At 48.2% G+C, this 6,055-nt stretch overlaps 1 protein-coding gene across 4 annotated transcripts in view; it reads left to right on the plus strand.

The window, feature by feature from the left end:
- Positions 1–6,055, plus strand: part of LOC124303006 (transmembrane protein 8B-like) — a 498,471-nt gene that overhangs the window by 373,046 nt on the left and 119,370 nt on the right. The gene's annotated exons all lie outside the window — the stretch shown is intronic.

Consider the following 6,055-nt stretch of genomic DNA (forward strand, 5'->3'; position numbering starts at 1 on the left):
GGACGCGACGCGCTGCTCGCGATCGTCCTCTACAAAACGGCGCTAATCGCCACCTTAATACTAACTGATTATGCCAAAAAAAAAAAACTAAACTGAGGCGAGGCTCGTCGCGGCACCCACGACCCTCCTCTAGGAACGCATATTTTTATTGGCGCGCACCCGAGCTTTACTTTCTCTGCGACGGCGGGACGCAGTCGCGAATTCGAATGCTCCCCGTGAGACTGCTCGCGACCTACACGAGAACGGAGGGTGTATCGGACGAAGTAAAATGACCCCGTGTAACGGATTTCGGTTACACTCAAACTCGAGGCAATAATGTCTCGGCTCAACCCGTGACTCGACTCGATTTCCTGGATCCCCCGAAATTGACGCTACTCCCTTACGCGCAACTCAGGCTACGGTCACCAAGCAAATGTATCGGCTAAAGAATCTCGAGTACAGTTGCTAACGCCAATCCTCACTGGCTATCCGTCCTCGGCAAGCCTTTACTAATGATCTCTCGAGATTCTCTCGCAAGAAGGTTAACAGCGCTTACCGCTCCACATCCAAGAAACGAAGGACCCGACTCCCTCGTGCTTCACGCTCGCCATTATTCCTCGCAACGATTACTTTTCTTTTTTTTAAAAACTCGAACACGAATCTACCTCGCAACACCCGTTCACCTTAGTTGGTCGCCAGAACTCGAGTGATCTCGGATGGTCGCAACCAGTGCTGCCAGAAGGCGGGTAAAAAGTACCCCTTCCCTAGCAGCTTGCGCGCATCTCACACAACGTCAACGGTGCACGTCGGTGTGTCGGGATGGCGACGGAAGCCGAACGATGCCGAGTCAGCTGACAAATCGAGGGGAAATGTTCCCCTACCAAGCAATGAAGAGAGCGCACACACACAACACAGCTAAGGGAAGGGGTACTTTTTACCCGCTTTCTGGCAGCACTGGTCGCAACGCTGATCTCGTCACGCTAATTTTTCGTGACGTCATCATGACGAGATCTCGCGGGAAGGACACCGAGGCTGCGGCGCGCCGGCCGCCAGCGGGAATCGCGTCCGCCTTGGATTCCCGCGCTGCAGGGTTCTGCGTTGCCTCCCCCTCCGCAGCCTCGGTGTCCTTCCCGCGAGATCTCCGTGGTTTCGCCTTGCCTCGAAAGATGTTCGGCGTCGGAGTTGGTCGCTGGAGGGTAGCCGGTGCACTCAAAAAAAAAATAAAAAGAACAAAAGCCTGAAATATCTTGGTCGCAATGCGCTATTTCGTCCCTGTCGAAGCTCGGGTGCGTGACTCCAGTTCTGGCGCTCTCTAGGATTATTTCGCGACTCGATTTTCTAAACCCCGATTCCGGGATCTCGCCCAGGGTTCAGGGAGTCTCTTGCAACGGGCAGGCCTAGCCGAACTGCCACGTTACAATATATATATATATATATATATGTAAGCTTGTGCGTAATCAAGCTTGGCTGCGTCGCTTATTGACACGCGTGTGAGAGTCAGTATGTAACAAGACTCCGAGCTGTTAGCATCAATGTCATTATATTGATGTATACAAGGGTTTGCTATCGGCAATTGTATAGATTCAGGTTAGCTATAAGATTATTAGTAAATGGTAATATCTCTGTATTTCACTAACTTGTACATATTTTTAATATTACAGTTGTTAACTGCATCTTACATATGTGGATTATCACCCTAATCTTCATTCCTACCTAACAATATAATTATTGGCTTACATATATATATATTGTTTCACGAGCAAAAAAAAAAAGTCTCGAGTGTGTAAGAATTATTTCCTTTAAAAATTCGGTACAAGTTGCATTACGTAATACCAGATTAATACGGTAATTCAACCGTTCATATTAATTAAGGTTAAAAATATATATTTTTACATTCATTTATCACACACACGTTAAAATACGCCGAAATATAAGTTACTTTTGTCACAAATTACGTAATCGGTAACTAAATTCGGTAGATCAGGGAAAAACACATATCGAAATATTAGCTCGTCTTTTATGACATCGGTAATAGTTGAACAGTTGAAAATAAATCAGAAACATCTCATCCCTTTGTTCCAAATATAGTGGCAGTTTCACCATTTGATACACTAGTTGTTGGCCTTCCGATGCATCAGATGATTTTTGATATCGCTCTCGAAGATTCGGGATGAAGACAACCATGTTATTTCATGTCATGCACGTGGCGGTTCAGCGATGCCACAGATTGTAAAATTTACAATTAAGTCGACTGCATGACTTTGGGCTTACCATTCGATGACACGTTATTATCAACTGGGGAATGATTACGGTAAAATTAATATTTCAAGTGCGGGAAATGAGGTTAAAAAAAATAGAAAGATTACGTGACGTTACGAGGAATGGGTGATCGGTAGGTTTGGCATCTTTCCGTAGAGTGTCTTCGCTTCCGCCTTTCACCGGGATCGTGGTGGCTATGAGGTAATGAGGTAATGAGTCAAATTCACAATTTATACCACCGACCTCATGGACTTCCGTTTCTGTTTTAATGTGAGTGACAGGTGTGCGAAAGAGTGCGAGAGAAAAGGCGAGAATTTAGCAGGATAGCAAAGGTGAGGAGAAAAGGAAATAGGGCAGAGAAGGAGCGGGAAAGACATAGACGGGAGGTCGGGTGAAGGGAATAGGGAGGCAGGGATAGAAGGGAAGGGCGGGTGAAAAAGAAAGAAGGGGGAGAGTTTTGAGGTTAGGCAGAAAGAGCTGGCGGACGGCAACGATTCGGATAAGATAGGAAGAGGCAGTGACACCTAGGGAGTAAGAAGGGGGATAGAGTAGACAGGTAGGCGGCGGATAGATAAGGTAGGGAGCGGTGAAGGAGAGAAAGAGTATGAGTAACGCGGGTGGCCAAAAAGAAGGGGCGAACAGCGAAGAGGAGGAGAAAAAGAAAGGTAGGCCGGGGGCAGTAGCAGCGTTAGGGAGGGATAGGAGGCATAGCCTGGGATCGGTGACGGTGCTAGACTTATGGAAGAGAAAGCGGGAGGAGGAAGGGGAAAAAGGGGAGGAGGAGGTAGACGGGTTGCAGGAAAGAGAAAGAGTATTTGGGAAAAGCAGGAAAGTGCACCGGTCGCCGGAGGGTAAGACAGGGGAGGAAGGGAAGGCAGAGGGAGGGGGTATACAAGATATGCTAAGGTTGATTAGGGAAGAGCTAAAGATAGGTCTAGAGGAGGTCAAAGGGCAGGGAAGGGGGATCAGGGAAGAAATGGAAAAGATTAAAGGCGAAATGACTAGAAGGGAAGAGCAGTGGGAAGTAGAGAGGGGGGAGATGAAGGAAATGATAAGGGATCTAGGTAAAAGACTAGAAGAGGTAGAAGAGCGGAGAGGGGGGGAGATGGAAAGGGTAAAGGAGAGGCTGTTAGGATTAGAAAAGAAGAGTGCAGAAGGAGGGGGAGAAAGGCAGGTACAGGGGAATGCGGAAGTGGCGCAGGTAGCAATAGATAGATTAAAAGAGATGGAGTGGGCCATAGAGAGGAAAGAAAGGGAAGAAAGAAGGGGAAATATAGTAGTGAGAGGAGCGAGACTTGAGAAGGGAAGAGAAAAGGAAGAGTTGAAAAAGATTTTGCAGCTGATAGGGGTAGAGGTCGAGGTAAAGGATATGTGGGAGGTAGGCGCGAAAAAGGGGGGAGAAAAGGGGATATGGATAGCAAGACTAGGAAATAGGGAGCAAAAGAAGCAGGTAATGGGAAGAAAAAGCCTACTCAAAGGGAGGGAGGAGAGAATAGACGAGGATCTCACCTGGGCAGAGAGAAGAATGAAATGGAAGTTGAGGGAGATAGCAGCTAGTGAGGAGAGAAGGGGAAACAGAGTAAGAATAGGGTATGCAAGGATCTGGATAGAAGGGAAAATGTGGAAGTGGGATGAGATAGGAGAGGTGCTTAGAGATGGTACAGGGAGAGCGAGGGAAGGGGGGCAAAGGGAGGGGAGGGGAAAAGTAGGAGAAAGCGATAGGGAAAGGTCAGCAAGCGAGGAAAGACAAGAGGGAAGTACAGAAGCACAGGGAAGGGTACGTAGTGAAAGGCAGTCGGGGGAATGGGTAGTGGGGGGGGACAGAGGCAGGTGGGGCGGGAGATAAGGAGGAGAGAGAGGGGAGTAGGCGAGACAGTAAGGGAGGGGTGGAAAGTAGCTTTTTGGAATGTGGCGGGGCTCGCGAGAAAGGATGAAGATTTCTGGAGGGGGCTAGGGGAGTGGGATGTAATATTTCTAATGGAGACATGGATAGAAAAGAAGGGGTGGGAAATGATTAGAAATAAGTTGCCAGTAGGGTATGAATGGGAAGTGCAGTATGCGGTGCGAAAAAATAGGAAGGGAAGAGCAATAGGCGGAATGCTGTCAGGGGTAAGAAGGGAGATAGTAAGTGGGGAGGGAGGGAGGGAAGAGGTAAAAGAGGGCATGATAGCAAGGAAAATAAGTGTAGGGGGGGAAAAATGGGTAGTAGTAGGAATATACATAAATGGGGACCTAAAAGAGAAGATAGGGGAATTGAAGGAGCGGGCAGAAGAGATAGAGGGAGGGGTAAAAGTGTTAGTGGGGGGTGATTTTAATGCCAGGACAGGGCAGGAGGGGGGAGGATGCTGGGGAGAAGGAGAGGAGGAGAGTAGGAGTAGGAAATCAAAGGACAGGAAAATAAACTCGGAAGGTAGGCAGCTGGTGCAATTTTTAGAGGAGACAGGATGGGCAATAATGAACGGGAACATAGAGGGGGATGAGGAGGGGGAATTTACGTATGTAGGAGGGGCAGGGGTGACAGTGATAGACTACGCTATAGGAGACATCGAGGTGAGGGATAGGGTCAAAAGGATAGAGATTGGGGATAGGGTTGACTCGGATCATCACCCGGTAATAGTGTGGTTGAGGGGGGCAGTGGCTAGGACAAGGAAGGGAAAAAGAGTAGGGGGAACTAGTAGAGGAGACTGGACGGAGGAGGGTAGGATGAGGTTTAAAACAGAAGTCAAATGGGAGGGGATAGGAGAAGTGGATGTAGGGAAAGAGATGGAGAAAAGAATAAGGGAGTTTAGACGAGCCTTAGATGTTGGAGGGAGGGGGAGGGAAGCGAAAAAGGGATGGTGGGATGAGGAATGTAGGCGAAAAAAAGCGGAAGTTAGGCAGAGTCTAAGGAAATGGAGAAAGGGGGAGGGAGAAGGGGACGCGTATGGAAAGGGAAGAAGGGAATATAATAGGCTATGCGAGGAGAGAAAAAAGAAAGAAAATGAGGGATTCATAAAAGAAGCAGCGGAAGCAAAGACAGAAAGCAAGGTATGGGAGATAGTTAATAGGGAAAGAAAGAAGTGGAAGAGGGTGAATGAAGAAATAGGAGATCAGGAGTGGAGGGAGTATTTCATGGGATTATTAGGCGGGGTAGAAAGCAAGGTAACAGAAGGCGGGGAGTCGGTAAATAGGAAGGGGGACGGGGAAGGGGAGCTGCAGAGGGAAGAGATTAGAAAGGTGATAGGAAAGCTGAGGGATGGAAAGGCACCAGGGGGGGATGGAATAGTTAGCGAGGTATGGAGGTATGGGGGGGAAGAAATGGAGCAGTGGATATGGAAAACATGTAACAGAGTTTGGGTGGGGGAGGGCTGGCCAGAGGATTGGAGGGAGGGATTGATAGCGCCGATAGTTAAGAAGGGGGAGGGGAAAAGGGTAGAAGAGTATAGGGGGGTGACTTTGATGCCAACTCTATACAAGGTGTATGCGATGGCATTAGCGGATAGGTTAGAAAGAGAGGTAGAAGAAAAGGGCTTGATACCACAAAACCAAACGGGTTTCAGAAAAGGCATGGGCACCATTGACAATATATACGTACTGAATTATTTAATCAATAGGCAGGTGGGAAAGGATAAGGGAAAGATGGTGGCGTTTTTTGTGGACCTGAAAGCTGCTTTTGATTCAGTGAACAGGAAGGTGCTGTGGGAGACTATGGAAAGGAGAGGGGTGAGGGAAGGGCTAAGGGTAAGGATAGAGGAAATTTACAAGGAAACAAAGAGTCGAGTAAGGAGCGGGGGAAAGCTAGGAGAGGCGTTTTGGACAGCGAGGGGGGTAAGGCAGG

The sequence above is a fragment of the Neodiprion virginianus genome, chromosome 4, assembly GCF_021901495.1.
Source record: "Neodiprion virginianus isolate iyNeoVirg1 chromosome 4, iyNeoVirg1.1, whole genome shotgun sequence".
In the NCBI taxonomy this organism is placed as follows: domain Eukaryota; kingdom Metazoa; phylum Arthropoda; class Insecta; order Hymenoptera; family Diprionidae; genus Neodiprion; species Neodiprion virginianus.